The sequence below is a fragment of the Cibotium barometz genome, chromosome 19 (genome assembly GCF_041138505.1).
Source record: "Cibotium barometz isolate CiBa-2024 chromosome 19, ASM4113850v1, whole genome shotgun sequence".
Lineage (NCBI taxonomy): Eukaryota > Viridiplantae > Streptophyta > Polypodiopsida > Cyatheales > Cibotiaceae > Cibotium > Cibotium barometz.
The window spans coordinates 37,042,721-37,068,384 of record NC_141064.1 but is presented as its reverse complement, the minus strand read 5'-3'; the positions used below and the strand labels follow the sequence as shown (position 1 = coordinate 37,068,384).

At 36.7% G+C, this 25,664-nt stretch overlaps 1 long non-coding RNA gene across 1 annotated transcript; it reads left to right on the top strand.

The window, feature by feature from the left end:
- Window positions 1–19,292: 19,292 nt before the first annotated feature.
- On the top strand, window positions 19,293–23,519 carry LOC147628533 (uncharacterized). Its single transcript, XR_015268198.1, has 3 exons — window positions 19,293–19,397; window positions 19,817–20,545; window positions 22,866–23,519. It is a non-coding gene; the product is annotated as an uncharacterized LOC147628533 (long non-coding RNA).
- Window positions 23,520–25,664: the final 2,145 nt, after the last annotated feature.

Below are 25,664 nucleotides of genomic sequence, written 5' to 3'. Positions count from 1 at the left end.
GAGATGAATGTTTGTGAAGTAGCAGCAAGCGAAGGTGCAATCGTTGTTGAAGGAGAAGCTTCAAAACTTGAAAATGGAAAAGACAGTGAAAAAGAAGAATAACTTACCTATTTATAGCCAATGTGATCATGGTAGGGTAGCACAGTTGGGAGATTAATGTATATGACAAATGACAACATCTTATTGGCTTGGGAATACGGGTGATCATGCCTATCGTTGTCATGATCACATCACAACTATGGCCATGATCACATCGATGAATCATAGGGTCAATCATGTCAAGTGAGATGCATCAAAACAAAGTAATTTAGGCATAAGTAATCACATAACATTCTAAGGGGGGCCAATATATTTTAGTTTTGGTTCATTTTCTATGGCACGATTCTGCAGGGCTCAGAATTATGGTAGTGATTCAAGCAAAATCACGATGGTAACATGAATTTATGTTTATGGGCATGTGAGGTTCTAGAGTGGTGTTAAAATTACAGCAATGTGATGAGTATGGTGGATCAAATGCTAGAATCAACATCACTAACAAAGAGATTAGATGATAATTAAGACATGATTAGTGAGCAATTAACTGATAGCTTAATGTAGACATGATTAGTGAGCAATTAACTGATAGCTTAATGTAGACATGGATAATCAAAAACCAGCAAGTTCTCATTAGGCCAATGTCTCAATTTATAGAGTTTACATCCAAGCATCTAATCCCACTGATTTCTCCTTGATTCACTCCACCTCTTTTGCTTGATTCTCTTCACCTCTCCCAGAATATCTCCACACCTCCTAAATCTCCTCATGCTACCCTTCACCTCTCCCAGAATATCTCCACACCTCCTAAATCTCCTCATGCTACCCTTTATTCTCTCCCAGTAGATTCTTCTCACCTTTTCACAGGATCTCTCACATTTACAAATTCTCTTTTATAGCCTCTAGCCAAGGGCTTGTTCCTGCACACACCCTATTCACTTGTATATTTCAACACCTCCCCTCAAGTGAATACTTCTAGCACACCTGGACCCTATACCAAGTTTCCCTCTTACTTGATAGTCCGCGACCAGTGCCTTAAGTCCCTAAACTCATAGTCCTTGACACTTTCTCTCTCTATGTGTCCAAGGCTACTACAAGTGCCCGTGACCTTGACTAAAGTGCTCACACATACATCTACCACATGGCCTACATCATCGGTGTGGCTCATAGGTGGTTTTACTCTGTTGGGGCAGGTTACATTGGGTTGTGGGGTTTCTCTCTCTCTCTCTCTCTCTCTCTCTCTCTCTCTCTCTCTCTCTCTCTCTCTCTCTCTCTCTCTCTCTCTCTCAGAAAAGATGATCCGACTCCACTTCCTTAGGAGCCTCCATGAAGTTTGCCGATGTCATTTCTTCTCCACTGGGTTTGCTGTAGCAGTCTCTTGCCATGTGTCCTGGCTTTCCACAGTTGTGGCAAGTGAAGGTCCTTCCTCCTACTCTGCCTCTTCCTCATCCTCGTCCTCGAGAGAATCCTCCTCGAGTGAAGAATGCTTTATCTTCTCTTGCTGTTGAGTCGAGCCATTTCTTCTCTTTGCCTCTACTCTCTTGCTCTAGTAGAGCTCCTTCTATCTCGTGTAGCTTTAATTTAGGTACATTCTTTAGTGTTGCTACAATATTTTCATATTCACCTTTGTCCACACTCTTCAAAAGCACTGCTAGTGCCTCATCATCTTCTACCTTTTTGCCAATAGCTGCCAGTTGTTGCTTAATGCTTTTATATCTGCTCAAGTGTGTGATTAAAGGTTCACTTTTCTTCATATCCAATTTGTAGAATTGTATTAACAGATTTATCTTTGAATTTTTAGCTTATGTGCCAAATAATTTATTGAGTTCATCCCATGCATCTTTTGCCCATTGTATCCCTGTGATGTGATGAATGATTTCATCATTTAAACTGAGTGCAATAAGTCGCAATGCTTTTTCATTCCTGTTCTTCCACTCATTTTTCCCTCTCACCTCTGGGCATTCATCTCTTCCCTCAACTAGCCCCACAGATTTTTCCTCATGAGCAGATACATGATTTTTGTCTACCATGTGTAAAACTGCTCCCCATTAAATTTGGCTATCTCTTGTGCTGTACTCATGATGATGTGAAGGGGGTCTTACCTCTTGATCCAATTTCAAGATTCAAGGGCATTGTCTACCCTTTTATAACTCAATCTGGTGTTTAAGAGATGATTATAACAGATTTATCAACATAAAATCACCAAAAATTACATTAAATCAAGGGTAACCAATTTGTACGGAATGGTTGGAGTATCAAACCATCTCCGAATTGCAATATGAAGTTATAGGGATCTGTATCAGATACCTAATGGTTAATTTGAACCCTCAATTGTACCAAAAAATAGTGATTAGTATTGATTAATCACTAATTAGCAAATTAATCTTTTGTTTTGTGTGTAAAAAACAGAGTATGCAGGGAGCCCAGATCTGAGGCCTTAGAGTTCAAATGAGCTCAAATCCTTTTAAGGCCATCAATAGCAATTAGTATAGTAGAGGATTAAGCCAAGAAACACAAGATTTGACCAAACATTAAATGCTTAATCTCTGTTTTATCAAAGTCACCTGCAAATTTGATGAAGAGCTTGGATCTCACCGTAGACTTGATCAAATCAAATTCTGACTTCACTAGCTTATAGAGCACCCTTGAAAACCCCTAGGGCCAAGAGGAATCAGACCCATTACAACTGGAGAAGAAGAGATGTCATTTTTTCTCAGAAAAAAAGGTGCCTGCAGATTAGCGAAAAACGTGAGCTTCCATAGGCGGTTTGCTACGTTGATTCGTTTGGCTGGAGCACGAATGAAGTAGCTATGTATACCTAGAAGGGCTTGCCCTAATGTTGCTCCTGGAGGGAGATCAAGCCTCTCCACTGGCTGGGAGTACAGAGGGCTAGTTGAAAATAGCTTAAAAAAAGTGATTATTTTTTAATCATCTACTAATTCTAATTAGTTAGAATGGGCTCATAAACTTGATGGATTCTAGGTTAGGCTCTGATACCATGTTAAAATTACACCAATGTGATGAGCTATGGTAGATCCAAAAATGCTAGAATCAATATCATTAATAAAGAGATTAGATGATAATTAAGATGTGATTAGTGAGTAATTAATTGATAGCTTAATGTAGGCTGGATAATCAAAAACCAGCAATTTCTCATTAGGCCAATGCCTCAATTTATAGAGTTTACATCCAAGCATCTAATCCCACTGATTTCTCCTTAATTCACTCCACCTCTTTTGCTTGATTCTCTCCACCTCTCCCAGAATATCTCCACACCTCCTAACTTCATGCTACCCTTTATTCTCTCCCAGTAGATTCTTCTCACATTTTCATAGGTTCTCTCACATTTACAGATTCTCTTTTATAGCCTCCTCTAGCCAAGGGCTTGTTCCCGCACATTCTCTCTCTCCCCCAAAGAATGGTCATTTCTATGATCTATTCTCAATTCAAATGAAGCTTGTCATAAAGCATTTCTCTAATCTAAAAGTAATTTCTATGCTTGTCTAATTGGAGGCCAAAATAATGGCTTTTTAATACTTTTATGCTATCTAATTTATGGTAAAATTAAGAATCAATCCATAATTAGAAAATGATCCAATTAGTGGTTATTCTAATCACATGAATAATACTAAACTTTATTCTTTCAAATTTATTGAGAATTATCAGTAATAGCAGACAGTGGAGTTATGGTAAAATTTTTGCAAAATAAACACATAAATCATTTTCATTTATATTATGAAAAGAGGACTTCCTACCGTATTCTAGGATTAATCATCCTAGATTAATTGAATGATTCTCATTGTAATCATGAAAAAAAAAAATATTTTTTATGTTTATGCATTAAAAAAATTTAGAAAAAAGAGAAATTTCTAGTAATTCATTTTTATGTGAAAAGAGTAATCCTCATGAGCAATGGAAATCCATGTATAATCATGAACAAAAATATTTTTTATGTTTATGCATAAAAAATAAATTAGAAAAAAGAAAAATTTCTAGTAATTCATTTTTATGTTGAAAGAGTAATCCCCATGACAATGGAAATCCATGTATTCCAATGAATTAAGAGAAAAAAAAAATTGGAATGCTAAAATAACGTATATTTTATTTAAAAATTAAGTAAGGATTTTAGTTAAATTTATCTTTTTGTATAGATAAATTTTAAATGATGAAAGAGAAATTCCCACTATATTGGAATCCAAATATTTAAATGAGGAAAGTGTAATTCCTAGTATAAAGGAATTAATGAAGATTTTTATTTAATTTTTAATAGAAAATTTAGTTACATTTATCTTTTTGTATAGATAAATTTAAATAATGAAAGAAGAATTCCCACTATATTAGAATCCAAATATTTAAATGAGGAAAGTGTAATTCCTAGTGTAAAGGAATTAATGAAGATTTTTATTTAATTTTTAAGAGAAAATTTAGTTAAATTTATCTTTTTGTATAGATAAATTTAAATGATGAAAGAGGAATTTCCACTATATTGGAATCCAAATATTTAAATGAGAAAAGTGTAATTCCTAGTGTAAAGGAATTAATGAAGATTTTTATTTAATTTTTAAGAGAAAAATTAGTTATATTTATCTTTTTGTATAGATAAATTTAAATGCTAAAAGAGGAATTCCCACTATATTGGAATTCAAATATTTAAATGAGAAAAGTGTAATTCCTAGTGTAAAGGAATTAATGAAGATTTTTATTTAATTTTTAAGAGAAAATTTAGTTAAATTTATCTTTTTGTATAGATAAATTCAAATGATGAAAGAGGAATTCCCACTATATTGGAATCCAAATATTTAAATAAGGAAAGTGTAATTCCTAGTGTAAAGGAATTAATGAAGATTTTTGTTTAATTTTTAAGAGAAAAGTTAGTTAAATTTATCTTTTTGTATAGATAAATTCAAATGATGAAAGAGGAATTCCCACTATATTGGAATCCAAATATTTAAATGAGGAAAGTGTAATTCCTAGTATAAAGGAATTAATGAAGATTTTTATTTAAATTTTAAGAGAAAATTTAGTTAAAATTATCTTTTTGTATAGATAAATTTAAATGATGAAAGAGGAATTCCCACCATATTGGAATTCAAATGTTTAAATGAGAAAAGTAGAATTTTTAGCTTAATGAAATTAATGGATATTTTTATGTAATTTTTTTAGAAGAAATTTAGAGAGATTTAATTTATGGTAAAAGAGGAATTCCCATGACAATTAGATTACGCTCATTGAAATGAGAAAAAGAAGGATTTCAAGTTTATTAAAAAAAAACGGTATTGATATTTTAGTTAAAAGATGAATTTCCATCATAATTCTACCTAATGAATTAAGGTTGAGAAATTATGTGGGAGAAGGAATATCTTTGGATATTTTAATTAGTGAATTCACTAAATTGATATTTACCCAAAATCTAGATGTTTAGTTGAAGGGAATCCTTGTAGAACTAAACCGAATGAATTTGGTTAGACTACATGAGGGACGGACAGTAAACCTAATTGTCCTTCTCTCGATCTGAATTAGACAAAAACTTCGTTTCCAGTTACTAAATCCAAAGAATAGACTACCAAAACTAATCTAGTTTTTCCTTGACCAAACTCACCAAGAATCTAGTTGGATAAATGGATAAAATGATGGGTAGAGTACCCTCATGAGAGATCAAGGATCCTCATTATGAAACTGGGAATTATGGAAAAAGGGTTTTTGGAATCGATCGCAAACTAGAATTTTACTTACATTGGAACCTCTGTTTTTTCATTCAAAGGACTGTTTTATGCCAGAATGCTAGAGGAAGCATTTGGCTTATGTTTTTCTAAGAGGAGGTTCATTGGAACAGCTGGCGGGGAGTCGTTAAGGGACGTTGCTCGCGGTAAAGCCTGTCGGTACGATGGGTGAGGACCGATGAAGCAGTCCCTGAGTGAAGTTCTAGCACACCTAAGGAGGGTCCTAGAGGGTTCTGACCATGCAATGCACGGGCTCGCGGTTGCTAGGACAATCCATGGTACATGGAGATTAGATTATTCCACAAATTAAATAATAAAAGAAATAAACCATCACATCATAGCATAAATCAAGAGCATGAATCAAAAGCATGAAAGATCAAGAACACAAGACGGTGCAATCTCCCCCTCGACGTGTGTGGCTCCACTCCCACATGCGGTTTTTAAATCATATTAATAAATTTAGTGCTTGGAGCCATTGATAGCATAGCTTTTTCCAAAATTGGGCTTTTTACAAAATTGAACCTTAGTCCGATGCTTTCAAAGCATCTCATCAAAAATAAACCTTGCCCAATATATGTACAATGGGCCAAACCATACAAAATTAAATATTTAGCACACATGTGCTTGGCTAGATAATCTCATCCAATGTCCACCTTGGTTGTCTCGAACTCATGATCTATACTCAACATAATCTACAATGTTAGATCACAATTACTTTGGAATCACTCACAAAAATAATTATAACAAATGGAAATCATTCACTACCATGATTCGCACATGAACCATGCATCACACATAATTAATTGGATTCACTCCCATGATAAAATATTCTGAAAAATCTCATTCCCGTGATAGTCCTCCCGTTTGAGAAGATAACCATTCTTGGTTGTATCTATCAGCACATATCAAACACATTAGTTGTTCCCACATTGGATTCACTCACAATGTTCTCACATGCATCACACGTGCTATGCAGATGTGAGCTGATGTAGGCAAGATGCAAGCGCCAGAATATAGCCTAATGTTGGATAATGTGAGTCCTCCAGATGGCAGCCTGGACCATCATAGGAAAACGCAGAGTGAACCCCTAGTGAAGGCAGCTAGATGGTACTTAGTATGACGATGAAGTGGTACTGAGTTGATGAGGTATGAGAGAATGCTATTTATAACAGAGAGGGGTGCTGGTCGGTCACCATAAAGGTGTAGGCCAGTAGCCAAGACAAAAACCTCAAAAAATAAAATATAAAATAATCCAAAAAATCCCATTTTAGGGCTGGAAAAGTGTTGTTTCTTCACATCATCATCGAATGCCACACTGCAAGAGACTCGAACCTCATCATCAACAATGCACATGAGTCTCAAACCTGCAACCTCAACACCAACCAATGTGAAGGAGGGCCCAAAACCTTCGACTTCCACCAAAAAGAAAAATCCACCAAAATAGCGAAAATTGAGATATCTTAATGGTATCAAGATGTGGGTGGAGAAGCAGCTACTTGTAGCTCAAGGCTACTACAAAGGTGCCAATCAAATTTGGGTGCCTCGATCATCAAAGCCTCTTCCTCTTCGACGTAGCACTCAGAGGCCAAGGAAAAAGAAAAGTACTCCACAACACCATCCACAAAAGCCTATGCGAGTTCCTCAAAGAACTCCACTAAGTCAACAAGTGTGGGTATCAAAAAGATTACTATAAGCACAAGGGTACTACCAAGGTAATACCAAAGCTTGGATTCCCAAAAAAATCAAAAAGTCCCCTCAACCTCTTCAAAGAAACAAACCTTAGCACCAAAGGCATCAGCCACCACTTTATAATGTTTATCAAAGATGGGTGCCTGTGCATGTGCTTCAACAACAAGGATACTATGATGGCAATCCCATCATATGGTTGCCAAAATCAAACAACATGAAGAAGGCCTCAGTACCGACTTCAACCCCAACAGCTTCACCTAAAGTTCGACAAGAATGGAGGCCCAAGTTACTCAACCCCTCTCGTGAATTTAGCACCTACACAAGAGCTTGTGTGTTCAAACAACCCTAATGGTAACCAACTAGCAATCTTACCTGCAACCTCTACAAAATTTGAGCCAAAAAATCAAGAATCAATTCCCACATCTGCAAAACGGAGACTTATCAAAGACATACTCACAATGCTCTTTTCACCCCTCTGGATGTGAAGCGTAAGTGCAGAAGCTACATGGCAGACATAAGAACCTATTTTCTCAAAAAGGAGTGTACCCACAATATATTTTCACAAAAGTTTATATTATATATCCAAGGTATTTAAAAAATATTAAAAGTTATTACAAAAGTTTTCACCCTATTGTGGTTTTATGGGTGAAAGCAAGGTAAGGTGAACCACTTACATAACTTTTTGCATTTTAAGAAGCACCTTGGAAGTGGTCCACCTTACCTTTATTTAAGAGTTATTAGAGTGTCTCTAGTGCTATGAAGGTATAAGAGATCCTAAAAGCACATTGCCTTATCTGGATTTTTAGTCTAAGTACCTTAAATCACCAAAAAGTAATGTAAAAGCAATGTCAAGGACATAGCTTTTGGGTCCACCTTACCTTGCTTTGACCCTTCTACGTTCCTCAAGATTTTGATTTCCTCAGGTAATAGTTACAAGAGCTCTAGTAATTCCTAGTAGAACTCCCAATCTTTAGAACCACAATTTATATTAATGACTAGGTAATGATCTACCAACCCTATTGTTGGAATCATGGAGGTTCAAAGTACTCAAAGAAGCTCATGGTTTAGGTGCTAATAACATACTAATGTGATGAGAGATTAGATTAAATATAAAAGTTTAACATAAACAAGGCATAATAAGTAGAATGAGAGAGATGATTTCCAATGGATGTGTGCCTTTTATATAGGCTAAGTATAATTTGATTTCCATTAGATGTGTGCCTCTTATATAGGCTGAGTATAAGATGATTAAATGGATACTAATAATCAAGATTAAGTGCTAATAAAGTTCCATGATTCTCTCCCGAATTCTCTCCATGATTCTAGCCTCCATATGCCCTAGATTCTAACTTCCAAAGTCATTAAAGGAGGTTGCTTTTAATGCTCCTGGTTCTTAGTACACCTCATGGATTCTTTCACCTTTACTGGCACAATTTACAACTACTGCAAGATTTTAACATTTGACAAATGTCCTAAGGCCTCTCTAAGTCTTATGCCCTATATCCATAAATCCCTACAACTATTGCAAGATTTTAACCTTTGACAAATGTCCTAAGGCCTCCCTAAGGCTTATGCCCTACATCCATAAATCCCAAGTGCATCAATTTTTCCAATAACCCCCCCTTCAAATTGATGACCCCAACCCCTTGCAGTAGCCCATGGGATGCTTCATGACTTGTCCACCTTTGTGACAACATACATGGCCCCAACCTGGAACTCACTCTAGTTTTTAGGTTTACAAAGTGGAATTTAAAAGGCATATAATGAGTACAACGGATTAGGATGGCCTAGAAGGCCCATTCAGTATCAACAACAAGGTCGGGGCCTCATGTGAGGCCTGAACATTATTGTCTTCACCTTCTTCTTGATTGTCTTCTTCAATGATGTTGGCGGTAGATGTTCTTCTTCATGTAGCAATCCTTCTTGAAGTGCCCCGGACTACCACAAAAGTTACATTTATCATTTGCTTTGTTTTAAAGGTACCCTTTGTTGATGTAGACTCTTTGGATATATTATTTGTGTAGTAGGCTACCTCATTATGGGAGAAAAGATTACTTCTTCCATGTTTTTTCTTTATCTTCTTCTCTTTCTCCATCAAGGATGCAATGATGTCAGAAGATGTTAGATTGGAGAGTGTAGTGACTATGTTTTCATAGTCTTCCTGTAGTAGACTTCTAAGCAACAAAGCAATGTAATATCTTCATCAATGTTCATTTTAATACCTTCAAGTTGAGTTTTGAGACTCTTCATATGGTTAATATGTGCAGAAAGAGACTCTTCATATGGTTGAGACTCTTCATATGGTTAAGATGTCCAATACATGTAGCTTCTAGCTCATGGAAAATTATGATGCTTTTGTTAACTTCCTCCAAATCTCCTATTGGAAGTTAAAGTACCTAGGAATAGAATCCTTTGTCCCATAGTTGGGCCCACTAGGTATGCTCTTGACTCTCGAATAATTTTCCTTCATTCTCATAGTACAAAGTAATATGTAATGTTGATCCATACTTAATTGGCATTCCCTACATTGATGCTCAAGAAATACATGAATCCCCTCATTTTGGTGGGAAGACATGAACCTGAGAAAAATTTCTTTTGATTTTAGGAAGGACTTTAAGTCCATACTTAGGGTTCAAAAAAGAGTAATATTACTTTTCTTATAAATACAAAATAATTTTTCATATCTCTACTTGGTTAGATGAGTTGAGTAGGATACATGGGCAAAATAACTTTGTGACTAGATAAGAACTAGGAAAGGACTTTGTACACCCTCCAATATAAAGATAGGTGCAGGGTGAAAGATCCCAAAAGTACCACTTCACTTACAAAGATAGGTGTTGGGTGAAAGATCCCAAAAGTACCACTTCACTTATAAAGATAGGTGCTAGGTGAAAGTTCCCAAAAGTACCACTTCACTTATAACCCCCAGCTTAACTAAGATCATGGTCAAGGGCAAGTTTTTATTAAATCTCCAAGCATAATGTGGAGATGGTTAACCGACACTCCAATGGAGGCATCTTACTATGGCTCTATGGAGAACATGAAGTCAAACTAGTCCTGCTCCTTAGGCTCAAGGGAAAATAACTTAATGAAGGAGTGCTTGGACCTTGCATCACATTGCTCGCTCTTCTTGAAGGTATGCTATTATGTCATCTTCTAAAGTAAGGGAGTCTCGTGAGAAAAGGAAGGTCAAGCCATATGAATCAAGAAGATTTCAATAGGTTAAGATACATTATACTTAGTTAAGGATCCTCAATTTATAATCAAAAGTCATAGAGTATTTTGGTTAGCGTTATAAAATATAGAAAGAATAAACCAAAAAGATAGATTATTCACCACAATGTAAGCTTCTACAAGAATTAATCACCCATTTTCCTTTTAGGAAGAAAGTTACATTAACAAAGTACTCTTGTATCAACCTAGTATCATTTCAAAACATGGGCATTGGACCCTAACATTTGTTGTTAAGTGTGACCATTAGAGTTTTTAACATCCTTTTCATATTAATAACCCTACCAATGTGAGAATTTCAAGGCTTTAGAAAAGAAGAATTACCATAGCATATACTTCCACTAAAGATTTCACAAAAAATGGATTTAGCAAAAAAAGATGCTCCTTATTTAGTTAACTATAATGATTACTAGTCTTTTTTTGACATCATTTTGGGAGAGATTCCTTATCTCATCAAGGATCATTTAACATTTTTAAACCATAAGCAATAGGTAGCATTGCCACTTTTGTTAAGATTTAAATATTGTTACAAACATTATCAAGACAAAAATATTTCTAGGCCTATAATTAACATTTTTATATGACCTACTACTAAGCATTTCGAAGGCATTAGACACAACTATCATAAAAGTATATTATTGACATCTCTTAGTATCATAAAAACCTAACTATTAAACACCCTTAAGGCATCACATTGGCATTCCTAAACATGCTTGAGACCCTTTATTAAGTATCATTAAGACAATGTAGATGTTGATTCATGTAGAATCCTTGAAGACCTTTAAGTATGATTTTTGAGGTATCCTATCTTATATTAAGCATCCATAATAGCCATTGACTATTGGAATTAGGGTTAGGGTTATAATAATTTACACACGTAAGATAGAGAAGCTTGAGAGCACACAAACTCACTAGATTAGAATAAACAAATCTGTGCTAGATACAAAAGATAAGTACACATCCCAAAATGAGTAGATAAGAGGGTGTACATATGCACGGGGAAAAAACCTCCTAGTGGGGAAAAAGTCCCCCGAGGGTCCTAAGTGTGTTCACACACATCACTACCATATAATGCTACAAATCCCTCTTGGAGTGATGATGGGAACATGTACAGGGTATGGCTAATCAATCCTGAAAAAGGCAATAAGCTCAAAGCTTTATGAAAAGCTTTGAACTTTTCTCACGAGGAAGAGCCTTCGTGAATAAATCTGCCATGTCATCATGTGTAGACACATAGGCTAAGCTGATCTCTGCTGCAAAGAGTCTTTCCTTGATATAGTGGTAATGCACCTCAATGTGCTTAGTGCGAGCATGAAACACTAGTTCCTCACAACAACTGCTAATGCGCTCTGGCTGTCAGTGAAAATCGTAGAACTAGATGACTGTCCAACACCCAAATCAACCATAAGACATTTGAGCCACACACACTCAACTGTAGTTGTAAAAGCTGCCCTCCTTTACTCAGCTTCACAGAGCTGGAAGTGGCCACTGTAGGCTGCTTCTTGCGCTGAGCCATGATATAAATGAATCACCAAGGCGAAAGTGAAACCCACTCACCCCCCTTTGGATAAAATAATCCCAAATATTGAGTGCCCTCCTGTAAAAGCAAAAAACCCGCTTAACAGCTTGCCAATGCTTTGTACCTAGGCTATGCATAAATCTACTCAGTTATGAGACCGCATACTGTATATCTAGCCTCGTGTTGCACACATAAATAAGGGATCTAATAGCCTGCTAATACAAACTAGCATTAAAAGAGTCTCTTGCATCTTGAAGGCTAAGTTGAGTGCCTATCTCCATAGGTGTAGCCACAAGTTTACAGTCTTCAAGATTAAACCCAACAACATCTCTACTTACCAAAATCCGCTTTGAGGTGGATGGTAGAGTCGATATCCCTTGTTTTCAGAACTGTATCCCACAAATATGCATTTAATTGCCTTATCATCAAGCTTACTACGTTGTTGCTCAGAACAAGAGCATAAGCAAGATAACCAAAAACACGCAAATGAGCCACAAAAGGCTTCCTGCCATACCAAGCTTAATGAGTTTTAGACTGCAAGGCCTTGGTAGGGCATTTGTTCAACACATAGTTTGCGCACATAGTTGCCTCTAACCAAAAACCATGAGGTAAATCTTGGGCTTTCACCATACATCGTGCCATCTCCTGAGAGATGTTCTTCCTCTCAGCCATACCATTTTGCTGAGGTATACATGGCACTGTACATTGATGCCTTATGCCTTTTTTAGCCACATATGTATGAAATTCCTTGGACATATACTCCCCCCCTCGATCTGAATGAAGGGTGCCAACTTTACATTCACATGCATTTTCAGCCATGGATACAAAGTGCCTAAAGCACATAAGAACCTTTGACTTCTGTTTTAATGGATACATCCAGCTATATATGGAGTAATCATCAATAAAAGTGACGAAGTAGAGATATCCCCCAATAGATGGTGTCCTCATAGGACCACATACATCACTATGTATAAGCTGCAATTTCTTAATATCTCTCATAGATCCATCCTTTGGAAATGATGCCCGATGCATTTTACCAAGTATACACCCCTCATATACATGCATTTTACCAAGTATACACCCCTCATATACATGTCTAGCAGGGGTCTCAAGAGTTGGCAACTCAGACACCATATCATGTCTGTGAAGGCATAACAAACTGCCATAATTTAGATGGCCAAATCGTGCATCCCATAATTCTACATCACTAGCACGAGTCATAGAGACTGAGCAAGCATCATGCTACAACTTCTCAAATACATCCATCTTGTATAGGCCATGAAACAAGGTACCCGAGAGGCAATGATAGAATAACCATTATTTCTATGGTGAACTGTTCATTTGTCATCCCCAAATTTCACCATCACGCCTGACAAGGCTAAGGCTGAAACTGACAGCAAGTTCTTCTTAATGCTTGGCACATATAACTCTACCGATTCCTTTGATAGGATATGAGGAACCATTTGCACATGTGACGGTTCTTGCACTTGGGACAGATTCCAGAGATGAGAACAATTTTTTTTGTGAAGTACTGTGCTTATTAGCATTGTCAAAGTACCAAACATCCGATTCTACCACTGACATGAATACATATGAATAGAAGGGTCATAACTACAATGTACAGTCCCCATGCCCAATGATCTTGAGCAAAACTTGCAGATTCCTTCTTCTTTGCACTTGGTGCAGATGCATCTCATCAGCCCCACAGCCATGCCCGATTATTTCTTTTTCTCCTTTTCTACCCTTTTCTTGCACTCATTTATGTAGTGCCCTGCACTTGGTGCAGATGCATCTCAGCCACAGCCATGCCTGATTCTTTCTTTTTCTCCTTTTCTAGCCTTTTCTTGCACTCATTTATGGAGTGTCCTGGTTTCTTGCAATAGTGACACTTTCCCTTCTTTTAGGCTTATCACCTTCTTTCTCTATATCCTTACCTGAGGATTTTGATTTTCGCTTATAGCCACTATGCAAAGAAGCTTTACCTTTACCTTTCTGACTGGCAACAAAAGCTTGGTCATCGACTCGCATAACAGATTTGTTTCGCCTAGACTGCTCTTCTTGCAAGAGTATTAAAACTAGCTCATCAAATGTAAGGGTATTTGGATTTCCCTTCATCATGAGTCTAAGGGTAGAGACAAAACTCTGATAAGAATCTGGCAATGCATTGAGAACTGTGGGCACCAATGTACTATCAGTATATATCTCATCCACACCACCGAGATGCTCCTTAAAATCTTTGATCTTGGTCAAGAAGCTGTCCATTGAGTCTCCCTCATTCATGTGCTCAAACTCCAATTGTTTGCGTAGATATGCAACACGTGCTTCATTGCGCACCTGGTATAATGTATCAAGTGCATCCCATGCATGTTTTGAAGTCTTACATGATCGAATATGAGGAATAATACTTCGCTTCATAGAAAGTGCAAGAAATGCATGTGCATGTGCATCTCTTCCATCCCATCACATTTGAACAGCAGTGGGAGATACTGGTGGTGCATATGGAGAAGCCACATCTGTATCAAATTCTACTTCAGATGTACCTGCAGTGACGACTGGTAACATTGGTAGTTGTGAAACAGGAGGAGTTTCACTACCACTGACCACATTCCAAAGGCCTTTAGCAACTAGTACATGCCTCATCATATAGGACCACAATGGGTAGTTAGTCCCATCAAGTTTGTCCTCAGCACAACATGTTGAATACATCACTACTGCCAGCCATGACTGTCAACACACTACAAGTACTCAAATGCAAAATCTTTCAACACACTACAAGTACTCAATATTCATTGAATGCAACCGTAGATGGCTGCCAACTGACTGAAACACCTTTAAAGTGTATGAAAAATAATACAGAGTAGAGAATAGAGTGTTACTGGTGCGAAAGTATGATGGTTGATGTTGTTGAAGACACTGTAGTAGATGCTGGTGCACACCAAATCTTTGCCGCCGCTACACAGCCCAAAATCGATCAGAACAATCCAAAATGATGCCTATCCATAACGTATGTAGAAACCTTGCGGTTACCCAAAACACGCCCAAATCGCACCGCGGACCCCTAAAAATTTTGTATACTTCGTATATATCACACTATAATATATACCTTCTTCTCCTAAGAGGGTATCTCAATCGAAGACATAAAAAACAGGGTCATGGAGGAGGGAGGCAAACTACTAGATCAAGTGTCAAGGAAGCTAGCTCTGATACCAATTGTTGGAATTAGGGTTAGGGTTCCAATAATGCACACACACTAGAGAAGGTTGAGAGAACACAAAATCACTAGATTAGAATAAACAAATGTGTGCCAGATACAAAAGATAAGTACACACCCCAAAATGAGTAGATAAGAGGGTGTACATACGCACGGGGGAAAAAACCTCCTAGTGAGGGAAAAAGTGCCCCGGCGGTCCTAAGTGTATTCATGCACATCACTACCATATAATGCTACATTGACCATATCATTAACATGTAAATCTTTAATGGATCGCTAAAACTCACTAGAGACACGCTTATATAAGAGGAAATAAGAGTAAATGAGTCCCTACTTAAACTATGGATACCATAGATGAAGCACTTATTTGTAGCAAGATAATGATCAAAACCTTCTTAACATATAGTTTTTACAACCCACAATGACATATGTACATAGCATAGATTCATTATGAGTACAAATTCAAGTAACCAAGATCAAGCTTAGTCTATGGGTGATAAACATCTATTCCAAGCAATCAACTTAGTTTCTAAGTCATTCAATTTATAAACCATTCAGAGATTCAAGCAAGACATGGATTAAACCAAAGGATCAAACCAACATACTTGAGACATAGTCCCATTTCATAAGTCTTGACACTTCTTAATATATAAACCATTTAGATATTCAAGCAAGATGTGGATTAAACCAAAGGATCAAACCAACATACTTAAGACATAGTCCCATTTCATAAGTCTTGACACGTCTTAAGCATCACCCCATAAGCATAAAAACTTAACATAAATTGAGAGCTTCCATTACTATAGTGGATTATGAAGGAAAATAAACTCTTATTTGAGTGGCTAACAAGATTAAACCATCTTATGCAAGCTATCATAAGCATCCAAGAACCTACTATGAGTTCAAAGCATCTTATACAATCCTGATTATTTTTTTTGCATCTCAAGAGAAGGTGCCATTTTAATAGGATCCATTATCATTTTTGAACCCACCATAGTGGACTTGCCCAAGGATCAAATATCTAGTCCATAATATGTATAAGACTTGAGAATGGCTAAACATGCTCATACAAGAGCCTAGTCTTATCAAATATCACCAAGTGAGAGGGTAGAAATGAGCACTTATTTTCAACCCATGGAGAGGAAGAAATATCAAAATCAATATTATGGGCTCAACATTGGTCACATTTATATATTTTTTGATCAATTGGAGGTTTGTACAACACACTAGAATGATCAAAACAAGCTTAAAGCAAGGATAGAATGAAATTTCCACCTTTCTTGGTAAGAATAAAAGAAGAAATTTAAGTAATGATGCAAAACCTTAATTCTTAATTAAACTTCCACAAGTTTAGCATTGCTTGGAGTAGGGCATGGTGATTACCTTCTTGTGTAGAGTAGAGGAAGAGAATCTCTCAAGCGTAAGGCAAAGCAAAGCTCACAAGCATGTAGGAAGAAGCCCTCGAAATTCACAAGTGAAAAAGTGAAGAAGCTTAAGCCCAATGGGTTAATTTATATCCTTACATTGAAGTGTCACCACACCTGTGATTTTAATACTCAAATGTGAGTTTATTAACCTTACATTAAAATGTCCCACACATGTGGGTTTTATATTCACATGGGCTCACTTATGCAACATGTGAGTTTAATATTCACATAGCCTTACATTAAAGTGTCCCACACATGTGAATTTAATATTTACATGGCCTCACTTATGTAACATGTGAGTTTAATATGCACATGTTTAATATTGATATAGCGTTACATTATAGCGTCCCACACATGTGAGTTTAATATTCACATGTTCTCACTTATGAAACTTTGAGTTATGTCCTCCTTGCATCTTGCACCCTCTTCATGCATCCCATAGCCTCAACGCTCATTTGATGCAAAGATTACTTAAGCTAAGATCTAGTTCTTTTATTTTTGCTAGGGTTTTGATCAGGAATTCCCAAAATTTTTTTTGGATCAATAATAATTATATATATATTAACTGAGAAACTGTTCAGAAACAGTTGTACAACTAAGTCAGAACTACACTATCCATATTTATAGATGAGGAATTCCCAATTCTTCCTAACTTTATTATTCAAAATTCTTTTCAACTATCTTGGTTCTACACAACCTTGATATTCCTAGGGTATCTTACACATCGGTGCTTCATTACAAGACGTAGGGGTGCATGTGAATAGGTTGTATTAATGGCACACAATTGCATATTTAATGCATATGAATGTAATTTCATTGTTGAAATATTCATAAAATTCTTAAAAAGTCATAAAATAAGATAACAGTTTGCAATCGCTAGATCTGCTCCTCCAATGGCCTAGCTATATAATCGTAGGTTCTACAATTGCGTTCCTCTTCAATCATGCATAGGATTGCAATCCTTTGCGTGTTTTTTCAATTGTTCTCGACTAAGCAATCAAACAGTGCAATCATTTGGTTCTTCAATTGCTAGATAGTTCAATCATCTAGTTTTTACAATCACTAGCCTACACAATTGTTAACTTCTCTAATCATTCTTGTTTAATCGATTGGTCCAATCGCTTGATTATACTTTTTTAATCGTTTGATTAGTGATTTTTTCAATCACCCAATTGGTGACCTTGAATCGTTTGATGGGTCGTCTCCAATTTTCTCGATCGATGATTTTTCTAATCTTTTGATTGTTCCTCTCTCTGATCATCCACTTCTACACTTGTCCATCTTATAGTTCATTTGGAAATTCCCCTTCTCCAATTATCTCGATTGATGATTTTTCTAATTGTCTAATTGTTCCTCTCTGATTGTCCCCTTCTACTCTGATAGGTGGTGGTACTGATGCTACTACTCCACCACATCATCCTCCTACACATTCTATTGAGACTACTCCACGTGATACTTAGGGTTTCACTCCTATATCCAATCCTAGTTTCACTCCAGAGACACTTTGGCACCACTCCAAGTTTCACTCCAGTAGGCACTCCTCATGCTTGCACTTTGTTTACTCCTCACTCTCAGCATCAAGACCCTTGTACTCCTATAGATGCTATGTGATGGATCCATCATTGATGATAAGATAGGTGGAGGGTACATTTTGGCTACAACATCCTCATGAAGTGGCACGACCAACCCGATGAAAAAAAGAACTATATTCTTGAGCAGATCTTCCCTGTGCTAACCCTCTTTGAGCACTTTAACAATAAGTGGATGCTCAAGAGAATGAGAGACGTAATGAGCCATCGAATCTCCAAAGTGCGAGATGTAATACAGGAAGGAAAGAGTAAGCCCCCATATCTCGACATTGAGAATGGAGAAAGGCTAAAGCCGAGCTCCATGACACCCCTGATAAGTACAAGCAGCAATGAGGCTACTAAAGCATGCCTTGAAGGTTTGGGGACTTCCCTCGGCAATGGTGACACCGTGTGATTTCATACATAATTCGTAAGACTTCATCTCTTTTTGTTTGTTATATACTTAATAATGTATGTATGAATCGCTAAATATTCTAAATATTCTTCCTTGAATGTGTGTAGAGGGAAGTAGTGGGGTGTGGCTATATCTAAGATGAGTATAACTTCGTGTGGTCTCACGAAACTACATCCTTGGTCAACAAGATGGAGCGAGAAGGACACAAGCTCAATTGGGACCACATCATTAACTATCTAAGTATATAATACCATCAAGCATATAACTTATGGTTTGCTAGCATAAAACTTCTGGGTTAAAGTGAACTGGTGGTTCTTATTCACCATGCAAGAATCTATACTGATTACCCATGCATATCTCCTCTCATGAAAGCACCACCTACTATGAATAGTCATTCTTAGGTATGAGTTGTTGTTCATTGTACACCTGTATATGTATCGGTTGAATCGCTCACATCTTGCTCGGCGTTGCCTAATTTCTTTTGCAATTCCCTCTCACCTCTCGTAGCAATAATCAAGCTAGGGTGGCTGCACTCTACTTACAAGCTTCCCCTCGCCAGCTCGGGACTCAGGGTTTCCAACTAGGTAAGGAGGTCGACTTGCATCTCTTTTCTCTCTCTCTCTCTCTCTCTCTCTCTCTCTCTCACAAACACAAAGGCAATTGGACTCTCTCTCTCTCTAGATATCTCTCTCACTCTCTCACACACACGGGCAAGAAATTGAATGGATATGGTCACTCTCTCTCTCTCTCTCTCTCTCTCTCTCTCTCTCTCTCACATGTACATACATGCATTTTTATGTATATGGAGCTCTCTCTCTCTCTCTCTCTCTCTCTCTCTCAAACATACCCACACACTCCCACATGCATTTTTTTTCTTGTGTAGTAGCAACGAACATTTTTGTTGTGTTCAAGAATGTATGAGAATAGTTGTGCATGGGCCTGAAGTCTAAATGTTACATGGTTTCCAGTACATATGATGTTGTAAGCTTGTTCATGCATGCAGGTTGAAGTAGCGACAGTTGGATTGCGTTTCGCTCAGTAAGTTTCTCATAGAGATGTCTTCACCAAGAACTTCCATCGACGAGACGACAAGGGCAAATGGAACGTTGCTAAAAGAATGATTTGTTTCATACCCAAAGGGTCCTCCAGTATACAAAGCCTACAAATAACCCCCGAATGAATCTAGAGGATGGTTCAAACTTGGGGCTGCAATGCCGGTGTGGGTACCATATCAACTTCTTGAATCCAAAGAGGCATGCAAAATTTATGGAGGTGTACACCACCATCTACCAACCGACATATGTCCTAAATAATGAGGTGGGAATAGTGCTAGAACATGTATATACTGTGCCCAAGCATGATATTCACAACTAGGATGACTTCATTCTTCATAGAGGGCCTAAAACACATAACCATGATAATGTTACAGTGAGCAGATGAGAGTGGAGATGTAAAACCACTTTTGCCAGTGCCCCAAAGGCATGTCACCCCCACGTGCGTCATAGGAACATAAGCAGGCACTTGGTGAGTAGAGGCTGCAAGCGAAACACTGAAATTTGCCACAGCCGAACACGAGATCACCGAGGAAGCATTGGGAATGCCTGTTGTATATGCATTACAAATGGAGGCAATGATCAAATGCATCATAGAGCATGGCCTGCAACTTCTCATGCCAACTCCAATTCATCATCCTTGTTTCACCATTTGAAGACATTTCGCTGCACATTAGCAGGTATGATTTTTTCCACTCCAATACATAAATGCAAGTGGTTTCCTTTGTTGGTGTTAATCTTGAATGAAGATTCCAATCACCATTCACTACTTTTCATATTTAGGTGTTGGATTTGGTTGTTGCACCTTGTCTACACATGAACCAAATCTTATGTGTGTGACCACACATTTCTCTGTCAAACAAAAGTGTCTTGCTCCCAAATGCGTAGTTAAAGAAGTACCTAATGCATGGGTGGCCACCATGGGGCCCTCACATTTCTATGAAACCCTGTTTAGTTTCCTCATTATCATGCAATGCATTGGCAGTTCTTTTGTGTTTTCCTCTTTTTCCAATTGTCTATGGTATATTATATTATAATACACAAAGCTATTTCTTCTTATTTCTAAGGTAGTAGGCTTGCCTCAGTAAAGTATGTAGAATAATGTTCAGCAAGTGTATATGTAATATGTGCTATGTAGCAATACTAGTACTAATTTGTTTTGACTATAACGCCTTTTTAGAACACTAGATATGATCTCTCTAAGTATCATGAACTTCTATTTTCTCCCTTTGTGTGCTTTGCAGTAGCAGAGCATTTTGGAAATATTGTGCATACTTGTTGGTAGTTTAAGGAATCTAAAGTATAATTCTGTAATGTTTTTTCATATAGTACATTTTTGCAGTTTTTGCTACATTTGTGAAGTTCTATAGTACTTGTTTATAATGTGCTTGTTAACACCATAGTATGTACTTTCTTAGAAGTGTCGTGCATACTTTTTAGTATTGTTATGTTGTACTATTGTGTATTGTGTACTCAAATTTGTACTATTTAGCACTTTTAGTTGCACTTGGTACTACATGTCCACAATTGGGTTATAATAGGCATAAGATCTTTTGGAAGTGTTGTGCATTTTTGGAAGTTCTTATAGTATAGTAGTATCAAGTGCTACTGTTCTTTTTCAGTACTGTTTATAACTTTACAGTGCATACTTTCTAGTATTTGTTGTGTTGTACTATTATGCTCAAATTTGTACTATTTAACACTTTCAGTTGCACTTGGTACTACTCCATGTCCACAATTGGATTATAATAGGCATAAGCACTTTTGGTTGTGTTGTGTATTGTTGGAAGTTTTTATAGTATAGTAGTATTTATAGTAGTATTAAGTGCTACTATTCTTTTTCAATACTATTCTCATAACTTTATACTGCACTAATGAACCTAGAGCTATTATACTAATATAAATATGTATAGTACTACTATTTGTGTAGTATGCATTATTACAGGATCTAAAGTTTCTATGAAGTATTGTGCATTCATGGCATGCTATTTATTTAGTACTATGTAATAAACAGTGGAGTGTTGTGTACCCTTACATATTACGGTTAAGGATCAAGTATTTTAGTACTATGTATCAGACATCTTTGCAGTATTTTATTACTGTATCAGTACTATGCCAATGAAATAATGTTGTACTATTTAGTACTATGCTCTTAGACCTATTTTGTGCTATACAATACTACATCTAAATATAGACTTGAAAGTGTTGGGCATACTTGATTTGTGAAAGCTATATATACTACTCTGTACTATATGATTAGTGTAGTACTATTTAGATATTTTGGAAAATATGTAGGGCTGATTTTGTAATATTTACTACAATTGTTCCCTTTGCACTACCAAAACTCCTCTTATATAGTTTTATAAGTAGTTCTAGTTCTTTTTATGTACTTTTATAGAGCTGTGTGTATTGTAAACTCTTCTGCATAACTGATTTAGTACTTCTTTGTATAATTAGTACTATGTAGTACTTCACAATCTACATGCTTACTCTACAATAGTGTGAAGGTTTTTTTCTTTGACATGCCTCTGTTGCTTTCTAGGTTCTAGTTCCTTTATTTGTTTTTGTAAGGTTTTTTGCTTGCAAGACTCATTTGAATTATTCTACAAGTGCACCATGTACTTCATCGGTCAAGGTGAAACGTGAGAGTGTGCTTCTCTTGACTGTGAAAACCTACAAACTCCAAGTTGTTCTATAGTTCTGATTGTATGGAAGAGTGGGGTCCAAGATTCTATATAGGTGTCATGCAAAAAAACTATTATAGAGGGTCAAAAGGCAACAACAAATGACCAAGAAGAACACTGAAAAGGATGCATCCCATTTTCAAAAGGGTGAAATTATTATTGATGATGCAGAGAAAGTGGCCCACTATCTAACGTATTTGGTCAGTCAAGAAACTGGGATGCATATCATTCCAATGTTGCTTTCTCACTTCTATAGACATTAAATTGTGATATGTGACGATCCCTTACCCTTACATTGATGTTCGTGATATTACAGATAAAAAACAATCTAGTGCAAAGGAGAAGGGCTTTACAATGAAGCTAGCTAGGGCCTATTGACATGAAGCCGCACGAGAGCAAAGAAGAGTAACACCGTGCGATTGTTGTACAAGCCTAGAAAGGAGAAGAAGGGGAAGGAGGCCTCTGAGTCAGGTCTGAGAAAACATAAGTGATGTTATTATGCAAATTTAATTGCTCTGACACTATCATTGGAACTATTATGTGTTTGTGGTTTAGGGACATGTCTGATATTTGGAATGTTTCCTTGTTTCCTTGTTTCCTGAATGGACATGTCTGATATTTGGACTGTTTCCTTGTTTCCTGAATGGACATTGTCTTTTTTAGAGGAGATTGCAAAAGAGGATAATGCAAGGCAAGACATAGATATAGAAGTGAAGAGCTATTGTATGCAACCAAGTAGGTCTAGGACCTTAGAGGCACATCTAAGTCATCAAATGGGAAAGAGGCAACAAATAGTGGAGTGTTGTGTAACCTTATCCATTATTATTAAGGATCAAGTATTTTAGTACTATGCGTCAGACATCTTTGTACTATTTTATTACTGTATTAGTACTATTTCAATGAAACAACATTCGAGTACTATTTAGTACTATGCTCTCAAAACTACTCTCTACTATACAATACTACTCTAAATATGCACTTGAAAGTGTTGGGCATACTTGATTTGTGAAAGCTATATAGACTACTCTGTGCTATTGCATAATGGTTAGTGGTACTATTTAGATCTTTTGGAAAATATGTAGGGCTCATATTGTAATATTTAGTTTGTTCCCTTTGTACTACCAAAACTCCTATTGTACAATTTTAGAAGTAGTTCTAGTTCTTTTGGTGTACTTTTAATGAACTATGTGTATTGTAAACTCTTCTGCCACAACTGATTTAGTACTTCTTTGTATAATCAAGACTATGTAGTACTTCACAATCTACTTGTGCTTACTCTATAGTAGTGTGAAGTTTTTTTTCTTTGACAGACCTCGGTTGATTTCTAAGTTCTAGTCCCCTAGTTTGTTTTTGTAAGGATTTTTCTTGCAAGACTCATTTGAATTATTCTACAAAAGTGAACCATGTACTTCATTAGTCAAGGTGAAGCATGAGAGTGCACTTGGGAAGCGTGAATCTCTTGCTACAAACTCTAAGCTGTTCTATAGTTGTGACTGAATTGATGACTGGGGTCCAAGATTCTGTACAGACATTGTGCAAAAAAAAAACTATTGATAAGGAAGACGGTGATGGTAATGTGCACGACACGAGGACAAGCTACTGCAAAGGGTAAAAAGGCAACAACAAATGACCAAGAACACTGAAAGGGATGCATCCCATTTTCAAAAGGGTGCAATTATTATTGATGATGTAGAGAATTGTTGAAAGATATCTCCAGTTTGTAGGTCACTGAGATTTGGTGGCCCACTGTCTAGCTAATTTGGTCAGTGAAGAAACTGGTATACATATCATTCCTCCATTGCTTTCTCACTTTTATAGACATTACATTGTGATATGTGATGATTCCTTACGTTGTTGTCCGTGATCTTACAGATAAAAAACAATCTAGTGAAAAGGAGTACACTTAAGCCATGGCCTATTGACATGAAGCAACAAGGAGAGCAAGCAAAGAAGAGTAATGCCATGTGATTATTTTTGTACAAGCCTAGAAAGGAGGCCTCTAAGTCCGGTCCAAGAAAAGGTAAGTGATCCTATTATGCAGATTTAATTGCTCTAATACTTTGCCTGGAGCTGTTGTGTGTTTGTGGTTTAGGGAAATGTCTAATATTTGGACTGTTTCCTTGTTTCTTGAATGAACATAGTGTCTTTTTCTCATAGGAGATTGCAAAAGAGGAGAATGCAATGTAGGACATGGATATAGAAACTCAGAAGCACATTTGGGGTAGCAAGTGAGGTAAGTTACGTAGAAGCATAAATTGACAACAAAGACGAAGACGATGTGCACTTTTTGGATAGTAGGTTGATGGAAACAGGGCCGTGGGTGGAGGACATGGATAGTTTCAAGGTGCATTGGAGAGTACATCAAAAGAGGGTGACCAAAGCACAGCGTTGGCAGACGACAAACTTACTGCGATTGTCACTATACATCAAAGAACGGGGCTGTGTGGATGATATCTGTGGTGGTGATGCAAGAAAGGTAGTGTTAAATGAGTCAAGAAACATTATGCCTCCTGATGTGCTTACTATAGAGCCTTTTCCAAAAGAGGATAAACAAGAAGGGGTTGCAAGTGGATGCGCTTTAAATGTTGGACCAGACCTATTAGTGCTCCTTAAAGTCAATGCAATCATTGACGACGTCGACATGGGGGAAGCAGGCATTGGAGCAGAGCAAGGGTGTTAGGAAGAATGATGAGCTCAGTTCAAAAGTAATGTACAATGATTTGTTGGCATGGCTTCTTGAAGAAGATAAATTTTTTATAACTCCAACTATGTGAGTTCCTTTATCTTTGAATGATGTACACTTAGTTGAGTAAACCCAAAATCATAACAATGTATCTTTTTTGAATTATTGATGGTTGCTTATTTTATATTTCAGTTATTTTTATTGATTTAGTTTCAAATTATGAAGTGGAAGTTTTTTTCAATATTCTTAGCATAATCATATTGTAAATTGTTCTCATTTCTTATCTTTTAAATAATTAGAATTTTTCATATGCTAATTACTTTTATTTTGAGCACTTTATAAAGTGTACATCATGTATGAGACATTATGTATGAGATAACTTTTCAATGAACTAATTGATATCATGTAGATTTTTTAAGTAGCAAAAACATT